The sequence below is a fragment of the Capsicum annuum genome, chromosome 8, assembly GCF_002878395.1.
Source record: "Capsicum annuum cultivar UCD-10X-F1 chromosome 8, UCD10Xv1.1, whole genome shotgun sequence".
Taxonomy (NCBI): domain Eukaryota; kingdom Viridiplantae; phylum Streptophyta; class Magnoliopsida; order Solanales; family Solanaceae; genus Capsicum; species Capsicum annuum.
In genome coordinates, this window is record NC_061118.1 from 9,266,492 (window position 1) to 9,283,596 (window position 17,105).

Here is a 17,105-nt window from a genome sequence, read left to right on the forward strand (position 1 = left end):
GAAATATCTGCAATAAAGGTATACGAATCTCATTCTCACTACTGGAAATTTACCCTATGGTGATGGTTGCTAAACCGTTGCAATAGACAACAAAACCATTGCGATAGCTCTACCGCAATGGTTCAGCAAGCATTCTATATGTGGGCGTTGCGATAGGTCTATGGCAACGATTTCAGAAACCGTCGCCATAGGTCTAGCTATTGCAACGGTTGTCTGAAACCGTTGTCATAGTTCAAGCTATGGCGACGATTATTTTTAAACTTATTGAGACGCCTATTTTCATCTATTGCAACGGTTACTAACCGCCGCAATAGATTTTATTGCAACGACATTAAACCATTACAATAGCATCTATTGCGACGCTTTTGTTATTCTATTGCAATGCGTATTGAGTACCTATTACAACTATTTCATTACTTATTGAGACGACTATTTTCATTTATTGCAACGGTTACTAACCGTCGAATAGATTCTATTGCAACGCTTTTTGACTACCTATTGCAACAGTTTATTGATCTATTGCAATGATTGTTGCCACATGTTATTAAATTGAAACGATATATATAAATACTCACTCATATTAATGTAAATTTTTATTTACATACATAATAAATTATAACACAATATATATACATCACAAAACAAAATCATTTATTAATAATCTCATAATCCAAAATATGCAACAAGCTAATAATTTTTTTTATATAGTAGCAAGTTCGAGTCGCGATAAGTTAATGTCTTCATCACTTTCTTCATCTCTTTTTTCATTTTGGACACCTATAAAAAGAGAACAAATAATATAAATAGCACATAAATGACAAACTTATACTAATACCAAATTAGCGACTGCATGAACAGATTTTAACCCCGATGGCAACCTTTACCTGTCTCAAATGGACTTCCCAGACATTACAACTTTTCCTTTCAAATCCTGCACAAACATAGAAATGTTTCAGTGAATGAGTGATAGTAATAGCATGCGTATATTATCCAGAACTCCTTTTTTCATTTTCTAGTGAATATTTGCAATTTAGAAACATACCTCCAAGAAACAACAAGATTAAGCGATCGTTTGGTTTGAGGTATAAAAAATCCAAGGAATAAATTATCTCGGGATAAAATAAAAGATCACTTAATCCCTTGTTTGGTTGGAGGAATTAATCCAACCTGGGATTACTTATCCCACCATTTTCCCCTTAGTGATGGGATAACTTATCCCATATACATGGTGGGATAAGTTATCCCGGGATAACTAATCCCGGTATTAGTTATCTCGGGATAACAATTTCCCAACCAAACGACCCCTAAAAGTATTATTCAGCAGAACAAAAAACTTTCATAGTAATAGGTATTCATGGTTGTCTACCATCTCCCTAAGCCTTGATGGGCAGAGTTAGCCAGAGTTAGCCAGTATTTGAGTGATGTGAAGTAGCAACCAGCAGGGGCCCAGTGGAATAGTCGAGTGCACCATAAGCTGGACCGAATACCACCGTTTAAAAAAGAAAAGTTATAGATCACTAAAAGCTTTTTGCAACCAATGTCATTGTCAAAAGATTCTAAACATTGTTCAAATGGATAATATGGAAATCATTAAAATGGAACAGTACATTATGAAGTTTAGATGGGAACTCGGGCACAATAGTCGTAGATATCGTAACCAGCAAGTGTTTCCTTCACATACCAAACCACCCACTGTGCTCAGGCAAACAATTACATTTTCAACTTTTTTATCAAACTCAGACTGGGCCAATAGAGCAGTCTTGGAGCCTTGGCGAGTAGTTCAAGTTTATTTATAGAGTATTGAATTTCTATTAGTAATATAGTTTCTTCAGTTCTAATTGTGTGCCCCAAACCAGAAAACTAATTGAAACATCAGAAAACCTGAACTCCCATGAGTAACAAGACCAAAAGTATGAATGTGCATAGATGATAACCAGTGGATTCCAAACACTAGAGACTTTCACCATAAGCAAACTCCCGTTCTTACCTTTCTACAGGCAGACATAGGCTCATCAAAATAGAATGGTGGATATCCCACGAGCATCTCATACATGATCGCACCAAGTGACCATCTGATAGAAGAACATGCAGAAAATGTAATAAAACAATATAAGCTTTGACTTGAAAGAGAGAACATACTACAAAGACACTGACCAATCACATTCACATTCAAATCCTTTCTTCAATAAAACCTCCAGTGCAATGTAATCAAGTGTCCCAACAGTGGAATAAGCCTGTAGTACGTCATTGTGTTAAAATGATTCCATGAAATGAATACAAGGAGCTATAAAAAATAACCAGTTGGCGCTGTCCCTTCCTAGACAGAAGCAGGGATAAGGAAATAATTCTTACTAAATTCTACAACAAACACAAATAAAAAAAGGAATTCAACCAAATACTTCCAATCCAGCTGCTAGGGTCCAGTTTATGGTAGTTACTTAGAAAAGATCTACATATCAGAAGAGATAGTAAAATAGTAATTACAGGGGAGTGCATAGCAATGGAGCATATCACACTATTATGATCAAACAAGGTATCAAAAAGTAAACTCTCTTGCAAATCATGAAACCAAGGTGACAGATATGCAGGCACGAGGGGCTGGGCCCCTGTTGAGTGCCAATGCAATAGTTGCTCCTGTTGAGTGCGCCTTGGAGGGGATGGAAACTCATATTTGGCAGCAAACTTCAAGTGAGATCAAAAAACAACCCAGAACTGAAAATCAGGAATTATTTGCCATCTCGAGAAAGATCAAATAAAGGACATGAGCTGCATATACTAGCACGGTCTGCCACCTCATTCAGTCCTATCAAATAGTCGCAGTTCTAATATTTAAAATAAAAGGACAGAAAGACAGATATTGTTAAGTACATCAGTTTGAAGTCTCCTATCTCGTGAAGTTACAAATCTAGCAAAAATGACCCCAGTGCACAAAATACTGATGGAGGAGAAGGATTTAGAGATATTATTACTGTTTTTCTATAGCAGTGTATTTTCATATTCATCAGGAAACTGAATATTTCAAATGAGCGTCGGTCATCTTTGCCTATTTTGCTTTCTAGGATCAATCATATTCAGTTTCAGCTATGAGCCACTTTATTTATCAAAACTACAAATTACCTCAAGAATAAAGTTTAAACATGTGGTTGCCCTAAAGTATAGAAATGGAAATGTTAATGAGGATGACAGTGCTAGTGAAAAATATCAGCCTAAAATTTATTAAAACAGAAGAAACAAAAAAGAAGAACAAACAATGAAGGATCCACACTTCTGAAATGCTTGCAATCTTACTTGTTTTCCCAGAGAAGAGAAGGAATTTCCAGCAAAATAGTCTTTACTGCTTGTGTATCCAAAAGCATATACAATAATGTCATGGATACTCGTAAGGATCAAATTTATGCCATTGACGTATTTCTGTTTGAAGGTGCCAATGTACGACATAGTAAACATACTCTGACTAATCAACAACACTTTCAAGAGTGCTCCATGGAACCCGACTCATCGCCGCCATTTCAGAGTCAAACTTTGTTTCTATTCCAGCACTAATGTAATCAATGATTTTATAACGACTGCTGAAAATTCATCCTGAAAATGTATTTAACACTAAGCAGTGAAACTATATAAGCATGTTCTACCTGTACTTCAAACATATCAACCCTATCCTCAAATTGAGCATCAATCAATTTTGACACATTATCAGCCAATTCTTCCCACTGCTAAAATGTAAACACGATAAAAAGAAGTTTGGTGTGAGTTTGAGGAGACAACAAAAAAATGACATTATTTGGAAATTTCTTTGTGAATTTCCATGACGACTGTTCCTCATCACCTTGGCTTATATTTAAATCTCATTAACCTTTACCAACTCAAAAATGCACTAAAGAAGGTCGCATGGTTCTGCACGTTTTCCATCATTGGTTAAAGGGATTCCAATTTAGTACATAGTACTGGATATGTTATTAAATTTAATACATAAATCACCCATACAAGGGAGAACTGACCGTTTTGTGACAACACTCTGCAGTATTTACTATGCAGCAGATAACCTTTTCATCCTTGTTCGAAGTCTGGAGATAAGATTTCATAGGCAGCAAGTGGAGAATTTAGTAGTAGAAAAAGATAGCCACGCTTCAGGGTGACAATTGACACTATACCTTTATCTGTCCTTCGATTCCAGTGGCAGCTGCAACAATTCCTGTACCGCCCTTTGGCAATCTAGCGAAGAGCTTTGTTGCATAAGCTTTAAGAACTTTTTGAAATGCCTATTACAAAGAGATCAACAGTTTTAGTTGATGTAGACACTTCGCCTAGCTCACTGATCCGGAAGTGTAAAGCCTCTGCACTCAGATCAGTTTTGGGTCATTACATACATAAATATATTCAAAAGGCCTTGTAAATTTCTTCAAATGAATGACATAAGGTGTCATTTCAAATTTAGAAAGGCTAGGGTTCTAACCCATTGTTACCAATGTGTTTCACAATCAAATGATGGCACCCGACATTTCATTTGTATGTCAAAATGGATCAACTCTTCTCTTCAAAACCATAATTTAAGAGCTGACAAGAAGATCTCTCCATTTATTAATTTAAGAGCTGACAAAAAGTTCTCTCCATTTATTATATACTTTAATCAAATTTCACAAACTCAAGAAAGTATATTACGCCAAGAAGAAAAAGCTATCATATAATTTAGAAAAATCACCTTAAAGAGATTAAACAATGTCTTGTTTCTCGTCAAAGCACTACATCACTTCAAGCTCCCCCTGATGATTACAAAGACCTTAAGAAAACCTAAAGGAAACAAGCTAGCGCAATCAGAATAGGTGAGCTAAAATCTAATTACCATAAAGCTCACACAACAGCTTTTAAGCATCTTCTTGAGCTGATTATTAGAGCCATAGAATATCATCTTCATCTGGCATGACGTATTCATCACATTGAGGCAGTGTTATCAAAGGCATGCTTAATACCCGATGAGAGGCTTAAAATGTGTTGAGTGCTTCACCTAGCTATATGTGTGCTTCACTATCGTCGTCAAGTTTTTAAGGCATACTTTTCCTTGCCAATGGATCTCTTTGAATAGGTGACACTAAACAATTGATATTTGACTTTGTCGTAATTATTTTTCAATTTCTTTATTCACATATTAGTCGTTCATGCTTATAATTATTAATCTTGGACTAAACATAAATATTTGCATTTTTTCTCTGCGCTTTTTTTTAATTGAACCTCGCACTTTTATTTGCACTCTGATCTTTAAGCCCTAACAGAGCTTAGATATTACTGCATTGAGGGGATTAAAAGTGATTAAATAGAGGGTTAACCAACATTCAACAATGTACCATTTATGCAATCATATTGTCTCTATACATTAACCAAACCTCCCAATTTTTCGCGAATTCCAGTTAAGCTTATCGTGACTTTAGGATCGCAACTTGTATTAACATTACACTCATCAGTCAATAAACCTGATTTTTCTTTACACTCATCATATGATTTTTACCAATAGCCATTAAACATGAATGATTAGAGCAGTTTACCTTGTCAACCAAAAACTCAAAAACTTTTCTTGTCTTCTATTTCTTGTAGAACGTTTCTTCTTCTTCCTCTTTTTATCAATAAATAAAGCTATTCATATGTTATCAAGTAATAGCAAATATTTTTAAAAACCAGTGTCTTTAAGAGAATAAGCACAAAAAATTGACACTTCGCAAGAAATTAGGGCACTGAAATCCTATGACACTTTGCAACAAGCACAAAAATACTGTTAGAAGCTAGAAATTAGGGCACTCAAATCCTGTGGCACTGAAATACCTGTTTCAATAGAAGGCTAGGGTTTAATAGAAAGCTGTCGGAGCACTCGTAGTCGGAGCAGTATTCGATCAGAGAACTAATTTGAGAAGCGGAGCAGTCGATCGATCGGAGACCCAAAGTTTTTTTTGTAAATTTTGAGATGCACTGGAGAATTGGAACACTAATTTGAAGATTAGTCGATTCAAAGCATTCGATCGATCCGGAGCCATCGATGATCGGAGGCCCAAACTTTTTTATTTGAAGATTTTCTTATTGTTTCTTAACCCTTTAATTTGGAGCAGTCGATCGGAGCAGCACTATTTCTTTAGTTTTTTTTTTCATTTATTGTTATATATTTCATTATATATTTTGGCGCCTTGTGAAAAATTGGGGAGGGAAAAAATTGAAGTCATTGTAATAACTTTTTTATTCAATTAAGCGTTGCCATAGGTGGCTTATGGCAACAGTTCATGCAAGCGTTGCTACAAGACACTCTATTGCAATGTTTATATATCAATAACAACGATTATAACATCAATTAGATTCTAGTAAAACAATTTTTTTTGCCACAGTTGGAATTGTTTCAATAGACCCTCTATAGTAACGCTTTTGAAACCATTGCCAAAAAGTTTGTTGCAATAAGGGTAATTTCTAGTAGAGGATCTTCATATGTGTTAGGATCAATTCTTTAGTATGTAAGTGCATTTTATATTTACTAAGGTCATTTAATACCCCTAATACAAAGTTAAGTTGAAAGTGCCCTTACTGATTTAGTTTTGAGCTAAGTTTGAACAAGGGTCAACTTCAAATGAGCATTTCTTCTGGAATATGAAGAGTTAGGGGAACAATACTCACCAAATTAAAGATCTCTAAGTCTTCTTTCCAACAAAACTAATAGTTTATTAATCCTCTTCCTGAGTAAAAAATTATGACTCTGTGCTGAAAAGCTGAGGGCGTTATAGCAGGTTCAGGTCACTATAACGACATGCAAGTTGCTATAGTGATGCAACAACAGTTTATAACCTTATTTTGATGGGTTTCAGTCCCCAAACTTCAAAATTTTACTCCTCTAAAGGTGCGACTTTCTCTTGATTTGAGTGCAAATCCTTCATTGAGGTAAAATTTTTACTTCTTTTTAACATGGATTAATCTGTTTATATTTTAGAATCACTAGAATGGAAATCTATAGTGAAATTCTGGTGGTTTAGAACCCTAGGTTCCTGAATTATAGGGAAAATCCGTCGATATATTTATTTTCACCTTGAGTTGATTTTAGTTTTATCATAATTCGAACCAAGGCCTAGTTGTGACGGATATCTCAAGCCCACCATAGGCTTAAGACCACCTCCTTAGCCCAATCTTCAGAGCACAACAAAATAAACAACAGTAGCAAACCAATCTAGTAATAAAGATAGATGAACAAATGAAATCTAAGAGTCAAAGCAAGACAACCAATCATCCCAATATTGTCCACAAAAACCTTTAAAACCAGAATACCAATTAAGTCGGGACATTTCCTCGACTATAACAAAAGAGAACTCACAATTCCTAGAATATGAAAAGAAACCTAATAAAATGGCAGGGCTTTCTAAAAAATAAAGGCTCACCACTTCACAACAACTCAACCAACATACTACATCACTTAATGTTGCGTGAGAGTAACAGAAAAGCCCTCGAACTCTACATCATGAAATGATGCAGTGTCCAGGGATGGTCAGTGAGGCAAGCACTAGCATGTAACTCAGGGATGAAAATAAAACAGTGCAACTACCAAAATTCAGTCATAAACCATATGCACCACATTCATATACATATATATAGGATACCGGGATAAGGACAAAGACCATGAACATGAGAGTTTAAGGTATTAACATGAACTATGTAGCTCGCTTTATCCTAAAGGCACCCATGGGCTATATAGATCCAGTTCCCCCTATTGGAAGGGACCTAGTGTGTGTTTGCTGCACGAACTGATGAAAGGCTTAAGACACCAAGGCCAATCACACAGTCACATGGACCTAGTGGGCTATATATAATATGTGCACCAAGCACACAGTCACATGGACCCCAAACATCGGTAAACGTGATTTTCAGTGTTGATCCCCATGGGACCTACACCTTCACGGTGAGCTACACAATTCCCTTTAAGTCCAAATTAAAATAATTGCACATAATCCAACCATTAACCCAGGAGTCTTTCATTAAGGCATTTACCAACTTAGTATCATCATACCAATATGCTTGCAAGCTAATATAACTATGCAAACCAATCCTTATAACTAAACTAACTCCTAAGTTTTATCTAAAATCCAAGATATGACCACCAAGGCCATCCAAATCCATTTTTATCCATTTATTCCTTTAATGCAATGCAATGTATTCAAAAGTAAGTTAAAATCATGCTAATTCTATATTCAAAACTAAAGTCACAAAGGTAGGTTGAGATTAATGCCATTATCTAGCAAGATTTTCATCAATTTGGGGGAAAACCATATTCTCCATTCCGGTCCTTATAACAACACACCATTCATTCCCCAAAACCACCAATTAAAGTGTAAACAACATATTTAAAACATGGAAAATAAAATTCAAGCAATAACCATCAAAAGCCCTCAACCCAATTTCAAACCCAACAGTTAAAATTACATGAATAATGGTTAAATATATATCATAATGTAAAAATACAAGTTAGGGATGAGCAATATGTGCGAAATATAGAAAAATTCGATGAGGATTCAAAGTTTGGAGCTTGAATGTTGAATGCTTGTAAAATCCTTGAACTTTTCTTGGGTTTTAAGTTAAAGAGGAAAAAATGGTTTTAATATTTTAAAATTGAAGGAAAAGGGTCACTTTAATATTATAAAGTCATGTAAGGGGTAAAAGGACCAAAAGCCCCTCACCCCAAGTGAAGAGAATAAAAACTGAATGAAATTTACATAGCAGCGTGGCATGCCACTATCATGGAGGGTAGCCTTCGTGCCATGCCCTTGTCGCGGAGGTTAACCTCCGTGGCACTATCGCGGAAGCTTACTGTCTCAGGGTCCCAAAACGATCCTGAACCCCCTTCAAAAATTCTAAAAAAAAAATTAAAACACCCTTTTAATACCACTAATTTTGATTCAACTTAAAAATCAACATTATGTATGGGGAGGGTCAAAAATCAAATGATCAAATTTTACGGGGTCTCAAATTATCCTCCTCTTAGGATCATTTATCCCCGAATGAGAACTTAGGACATGTTTAGCACGATACTATCACGAGTACATCAAAATCAAATGTCAAAACTGAAATGTGACAAGAGGGAAACGAAACTCATGCCTCGAGTACTTTCATCCAATTCGGGGAATAAGAATGGGTACTTGGCTTTCATATCTTTTTCAGTTTTCCATGTAGCTTCTTCCACTTTTTGATTCCTACAGAGATTCTTCACCAAAGATACATCCTTTGTCCTTAATCTACGAACTTACCTATCTAATATCTAAATCGGGACTTCCTCATAAGAAAATAAATCTGTAACACCCACATCCTCAACAGGCACTATCAAAGAAGAGTCACCCACACACTTTTTCAGCATAGACACAAAAAACAGAAAGAATAGAGCCGAAACCTACTGGTAAATCTAATTCATATGTGACATTTCCAATTCTTCTTACAATCTGATACGAACTAACATAATGGGGACTGAGCTTCCCCTTTTTCTCAAATCTTATGACTCCTTTCATAAGAGACACCTTCAAGTCATAATGCATTTTAGTCGAACCCAGATGAACTGTATATCTAGACTTCTGATCCTTAACAAAGATTCTTCCCTGCAACCCATCAACATCAGGAACACTTAACCTACCTTGATACCTTAAGATGATATCTCCCCCAATATCGAAAGCCATAACCTTTTGCTAACCCATATCATCCAAAACCCGGTTCTCCTTCACCTCAGCACCAAGAGATGATTTAACCACTTCCTGAACAATCATCCCTTTATTCTCAAGGTCCAAAAGACAAACTCCAAAGTTAGCCAACCTATGAATATCCTTCACCAATCCTCTCTTATCCTCCTCAATATGAGATAGGATCCTCATAGACAACCTGCTAAGAGCATTAGCAACAACATTAGTTTTACCTGGATGATAGTAAAGGCTCATGTCATAATCCTTAAATAGTTTGAGCCACCACCTCTGCTTGAGATTTAATTCCTTCTATATAAATACATATTGCAAGCTCTTATTGTCTGAATAGATATCCATATACACCCCATACAAATAATAGCGCCAAATCTTCAAAGCAAAAAACCACAACCACCAACTCTAGATCGTGAGTCGGGTAATTCCTTTCATTAACCTTAAGTTTCCTGGAAGCATAGGCTACAACCTTGTCATGTTGCATCAAAACACAACCAAATTTCATACGGGATGCATCACAATACATAACAAACCCAGTACCCTCAAGTAGAGTAAAAACAGGCGTCGAAGTCAATTTATCCTTCAACTTCTTAAAACTACATTCACAAGCATCATACCACAAAAACTTAAAACTTTTTCTAAGTCAACTTTATCAGCAAAGAAGCAATAGATGAGAAATTCTCCACAAACCTCTTATAATACCCAACCAAGCCCAAGAAGCTCCTAATATCAGTTGGAGTTGTGGGTCTAGGCTATTTCTTAACCTCCTTATCTTTTTGTGGATCCACCTTGATCCCTTTACTAGAAACAACATGCCCAAGAAAGGTTACAACACTTAGCCAAAATTCACACTTACAAAATTTCACATACAATTTTAGTCTTTTAGAGTTTGCAACACAATTTAAAGGTGATTAGTATAATCTTCTTCACACTTGGAGTACACCAAGATGTCATAAATGAAGACTAAAAAAAATCCAGAAACTGCCTAAACACCCGATTCATAAGATCCATGAAAGTAATCAGAGCATTAGTCAATCCAAATGACATAACCAAAAACTCATAATGGTCGTACTAGGTTTGAAAAGTTGTTTTGGGAATATCAACCTTCCTAATTTTCAGCTGATGATAGCCAAGCGAAGATCAATCTTAGAGAAACACTTATCACCATGATACTGATAAAAAAGGTCATTAATCTTAGGAAGATGGGACTTATTTTTCACTGTAACATTGTTCAACTAATAATAGTCTATACATATCCAAAGAGACCCATCTTTCTTTCACACAAAAATTAGGGGAGAACCCTACGAAGAAACGCTAAGACGAATAAAATCCTTATCAAAAAGATCTTTTAACTGCTTCTTTAGTTCCTTTAGTTCAACCGGAGCCATCTTTTAAGGAGGAATGGAAATAAGGTGGGCATTCTATAAAAGATCAATCCCAAAATATATCTCCCTATCAGGAGGAATTCCTAAGAGATCATTGAGAAAAACTTCAGGAAACTCATTAACTACAGGGACAGATTGCAAAGAGGGATTCTTAGTGTTAGAATCTTTAACCCAAACTAGATGATATAGACACACTTTGGAAATCATATTCCAAGCTCTAAGATGTGAAATAAACCTCCCCTTGGGCACTAAGGAACTCCCATCCCATTCTATCACCTATTCATTAGGGAAATGAAAACCGACCTTTTGGGTCCTACAATCCCGAGAAGCATAGCATAAATAGAGCCAATCCATCTCTATGATTATATCAAAGTCCACCATGCCAAGTTTGATCAGATCTACCAATGTCACCCTATGATGAATGGACACTATAAAACCCCTATAGATTTTTCTAGCAACAATAAACCCACCCATGAGAGTAGGCACAGAAAATGGGTAAAAATTATTTTTAGAACTAAAACCTAAGTGTACAACCACATAAGGGTCACATAAGATAGGGTAAAATTTGGATCAAGAAAGCAATAAACATCACGAGAGAAGAGTTATAACATACCAGTGATAAGATCGTGGGATGCCTCAGATTCCTGGCGAGTACCAAGAGTATAGGGATAATTTCGGACAATGCCAGTACTTTAAGTTGTGCCTTTAGGTGCAGGAGACAAGGAAGTGGCAACCAGGACCTTATTAGCTCCAGTGTCAATTTTGGATGAAGGAAAATCTCGCTGTATATGACCAAGTTAACCATAATTATAGTACTGATTTCTACCTTCCTCACAATATCCACATTGAAGCTTCCTGCAAAAATGAAAATGAGGGTAAGGTGGGGATGAATGAGCTCTATTAGCCTGAGACTGGGCACCCTGTGCCTTTGGATGACTCCTAGACTGAAAACACCGATCACCTACAGGCTTAGGGTAAGGAGTACTAGTCGACGAATAAGAATTCCCCTAATTGTTCTACTTAGTCGACTGCCTACCGTCTTTTTCACTATTCTGCTGATTTACACCCAGCTCTGAGTATCTAAGCTTTTTGTTCAGCCTATTTCCCATCTCTACCTATTTTTTTTCTCATCCTCTACCTGATGCATATTAACCGCCAGCCTGGATATGTCCATATCATAATTCAACATGGCAACCTTACACTCTAACACCAAATCATGGGATAACCCAAAAGCAAACTTTCTCATTCTAGACCTCATATTACATACCAACTCTGGAGCATAATGGGCCAACTGTTGAAACTTTAGGACATACTTCTTAATACTCATCTTTCCCTGCTTCAAGTTCACAAACTCTTCTATATTAGCCTCCTTTAACTCCTAAAGAAATAAGTGATAAAGAAAAATACCTGAAAAGTCATACCACATAGTTGATTCAACATTATCACCCCTCATCGCTTCTCACTCTTCATACTACTGGTAGGACATACCATTCAACTAATAGACAACAAAATCCATACCCTCTGAATCAGTAGTAAGCATAACCCAAAAAATCTTTTCCATCTCATTAATAAACCACTAAAAAATCCTCCTCAACCTTGGAGCCTATAAATGTTAGGGGATTCAACCTTATAAGATGGCTAACCCGAGTGATCTCAGATGAACTAATAGAAGAACCAACACGATCAGGTTAACAAGATTGTGATACCACCAATTAAGTAAGTATATAAATAGACTAATAGAACTCCGCATCAGATATATCTCCTTGAGGTAACTGAGCATAAGTATTACCAGCTCAAAATGCTTGAGAAGGATTAGTTGGGACTGGTGGAACCCCATATGGTGAAATACAATCAGTAGCAGGGATCCTACACCGGTTCTACACTCTATAAGTAGGGAGAATTCCCTCTATATTATCTTCAGGTGGGATAGAGCTTCCAGCAAAGTTTCTAAAACAATCAGATCTTTGGGGAGGAATGGTCGAAAATGCGAGTAAGCTAGGAGTAAGGGAAGTTACATAGCACTAAACTCTATAGCCCAAAAATAGAACATAATAAAAGAAAACATTTTTAAATACATCGTAGCCTCTCCCTTATAAGTATGGCGCGCTACATACCCATAAAAGGAAATCTACTTGGCATGGCTTTGTGGACACCCAATGACCCTGAACTATGCTCTGATACCAAGCTTGTCACAATCAAAATTAGGGCCTAGTTGTGATGGGTATCTTAAGCCCACTGTGGGCTGAAGACTACCCCTTAGCCTAATCTCCAGGGCATAATAAAATAAATAGCGAAAGCTAGCCATTATAGTAATAAAGATAGATGAATCAAATGACATCTAAGAATCTAAACAAGACAATAAATCATCCTAATGCTATCCATAAAAACCTCTAAAACCAGACTAATTACTAAGTCGGGACAATCCCCCAACTACAAAAAAAGAGAATTCAAAATTCCTAAAATATGAAAAGAAACCTAATAAAATGGAAATGCTTTAATAAAAATAAAGGCTCGCCACTTCACAACAACTTAAAAATGTATCACACCACCTAACGCGACACGGGAGTAGTAGAAAAACCTTCAGACCTTACATCATAAAATAATGCAGCATCCAAGAATGGTCAGTAGGGCGAACACTGGCATTTAACTTAGAAAATAGGGATAAAATAATTCAATTACCTAAATTCGATTATAAACCATATGCACCACATTCATATACATATATTTAGTATGGCGGGATAGGAAAAAAGGCTATGTATATGAGAGTTTAAAGTATTAACCTGAACTATATAGCTCGCTCCGTCCTTAAGGCACCCATGGGATATATGGGTCCAGCTCCCCTTACTAGAAGGGCCCTAGTACGTGTGAGCTGCATAAATCAAGGAAAAAATTGAGGAAAGGCTAAAGACACCAACGTTATAGTCCTACCAAAATAGATATATATATAATGTGTGCACCAAGAACATAATTACATGGACCCCCAATGCTGGGAAACATGGTTTCTAGTGTTGATCCCTCTCAAACCTACACCTTCACGATGAGCTACACAATTCTTTTTAAGCCCAAATTAAAATAATTGCATATAATCCAACCATTAACCCATGAGTCTTTCATTAAGGCATTTACCAACTTGGTATCGTCATGCCAATATGCTGTCAAGGTAATATAATTTTGCCAAACCTATTCGTATAACCAAACTGACTCCTAAGTTCCATTTAAAATTCAAGCAATGGCCACCAAGGCCATCGAAATCCAATTTTTATCTATTTATTCCTTTAATGCAATGCAATTTTAAAAAGTAAGTTTAATTGTCATAACCCAAACCAGGGCTGAGTCGTGAAGGGTATCATAAGTCTGCTAAGGACCGGAGACTACCCTTATTAGCCTAGCCAACTAGTACATAATGTAACTAGCAGCAGATGAGTTTTGAACATATAAAAGATAGAACCGAGTTCCAAAAATATAACTAGATAGATAATTCAATACCAAGAGGTATCTAAGAATTTATAATACAATCTACCCATACTTCATCCACAAAATCCTCTAAGAAACAAAACATCAACCTAAGTTAAGACTTGCCCCCGACTAATAGCCAAAAAAGAACCCACCAAAATAATCTAAGACATAAGTAAAGACAAGACCATGAAATGAGGTCCTTCTGGAAAATGGAAGCTCACCACTTCAAAGCTGAGACCATGCAAGGAAACAAAAGTATCTTCGAACCTTGCATCTCATGGGGATATAGCATCTGAAGATGATTAGTGGGGTGAACACTAGCATGTAACTCAGGGAAGGGATAAAATAGTGCCAAGTCTTATACCACAATAAAATTGCATGCACACAGTATACGTACATATATATATATATGAAATTCCAGGAAGAAGAACAAGGTTTAGCAAGAGATTTTAACATATTAGCCTGGAATGTGTAGCTCAAACCATCATCTACACCTATGGCTATATGGGTCCAGCTCTCACCCTACTAAAAGGGTCCCAGTGTATGTTAGCCATACGAACTGGGGTATCGAAGAAGGCTGGGGAATCCACGACCCTATGCTTATCCAGGATACAAATATATAAAGTGTAACACAAGCACATGGTTATTAAGACCAACCCTTACGCCGGCTAACATGGGTTTCCAGTGTCAGTCTCTTGGAACCTCTACCTTTACGACCAGCTACACAACTCCTTTTAAGACCAAATTAAAACATTTACATATCCCCGTTCATCAAACCTAGGACCATCCATTAAGGCATATACTATCGGTATTATCATACCAATCACGCTTGCAAACTAATATCATTATGCCATTTCTATTGACCATTTACTTGGGGGAATCCACGACCCCCATGGTCTAATTATTCATTAACTTGGGGGAATCCATGACCCTCATGGCTCGATTATTCATTAACTTGGGGGAATCCGCAACCCCCAAGGTTCAATTTAAAATCAATTCATAGCCATAAAGGCCTTTCAAAGCCCCTTGTATTCCATTAGCCTTTTATGCAATACAATAGTTCAAATTTAGTTTTAACATGCATATATCCATGTTTAAAATCCAATTTCATAAGGTTGGGTTGAGGTTATTACCAATTCCATTACCAAAATACATACAGTTAGGGGAATCCATGATCCCCTTAAGTTTATCAAATCAATTTGGGGGAATCCACGACCCCCTATTCACATTTACTATGTCCATGCACCCAATTAGTTCAAAAGCCATCAATTCAAAACATAAATGATTTACAAAAGCCTTGGGAAAAACAATCCAATCAATAGTACCCAAAAGCCCTTAACCCTATTTCCAAATCAATAATTAAATCACATGGATAATAATCTTAAACACATGTTTAAAACAAATTTTTTTAAGGAAAGAGATACATGCCTGAGAAATCAAGAGTTATGGAGATAAACCACCAATTAAACTTTAGATGACCAATCCTTAGAAACCCTAGCTTGTTCTTGACTTAGGGATTTCTAAAGAGTAAATAGTAGTTTATGATTGAGTAATAAAGAGTTATGGGTTCCCTTAGGGTATTTTATATCGTGGGTTACAATTAGGGAAAGAGAAACATGACCAAAGTGCCCTCAATTAAGAAACTAAAAAATTATCACCCAATTATTATTAGTCATGTCACTACTCATTATGTCTGGGTACTAGTCGTTGCCTACACTCTTAGTCTGGGCAATGACTCAAGGCAACCTTACTGCCAGGGTCACGAGTCCCATATCATCACTCATGACAAGATCTAACAACTTTTAGGGTCTTAGTCGTTGTCATGGCAGAAATAATAGACCATCATACTGGTGAGACCACGAGTCTCACCTTACAACTCGTGAGGTTCATGTTGTACTCAAGACAGAAACTTAGGCATTCCTTACTAATTTGCCTATGACTCATAGGGAGTCTTCACAACTTATTATGTGAGTTATCGCTTAGGCAGTAAGAACAATAGTCAAGAAATTTTTTGAGGTAAAAAATTTGGGGTGTCACATTCTCCCCTCCCCCCCTCCCCCAAGGATCAATTGTCCCCGAATGATAAATCAAGGTATCCATTAGCATGATTTTAAGATAAACTGCAACCCCAAAGTCATGAACCAAAATTTGAAAAGAAATAGGAATAGTAAAATGCATACCTTAAGCATGATTTTCCAACCTAGGGAATAAGAACAGATACTTGGACTTCATATCCTCTTTAGCATCCCAAGTAGCTTCTTCCACCTTTTGGTTCCTCTAAAAGACTTTCATCGAAGCCACATCCTTAGTCCTTAAATGATGTAATTCCCTATTCAAAATCTCAACTAGAACTTCCTCATAAGATAAGAAATCTAAAATACCAACACTCTCAATAGGCACAACCAAAGAAGGATCGCCCACACACTTCTTCAATATCGATACATGGAAAATTGGATAAATAGAAGACAAACTCAAAGGCAAATACAATTCATATGAAACATTGCCCAATTTGTTTAAGACCAAGTATGGACCAATATAATGGGGGCTGAGCTTCCTCTTCATCCTAAATCTCATC

At 36.5% G+C, this 17,105-nt stretch overlaps 1 long non-coding RNA gene across 12 annotated transcripts; it reads right to left on the bottom strand.

Moving 5' to 3' along the window:
* Window positions 1–630: 630 nt before the first annotated feature.
* Window positions 631–6,133, bottom strand: LOC107838964. 12 transcript variants are annotated; one of them, XR_001664943.2, is made up of 8 exons: window positions 5,812–6,133; window positions 4,700–4,788; window positions 4,152–4,334; window positions 3,289–4,064; window positions 2,155–2,234; window positions 1,988–2,072; window positions 885–931; window positions 631–777 (listed from the first exon to the last, which is right to left on the bottom strand). It is a non-coding gene; the product is annotated as an uncharacterized LOC107838964 (long non-coding RNA). The 12 variants fall into 12 exon arrangements; XR_007043887.1 differs by adding an exon at window positions 4,454–4,554 and having other exon boundaries at window positions 2,155–4,064; window positions 4,700–4,760; window positions 5,812–6,132; XR_001664942.2 differs by having other exon boundaries at window positions 2,155–3,710; window positions 3,999–4,064; window positions 5,812–6,132.
* Between the last annotated feature and the right edge of the window lie 10,972 nt (window positions 6,134–17,105).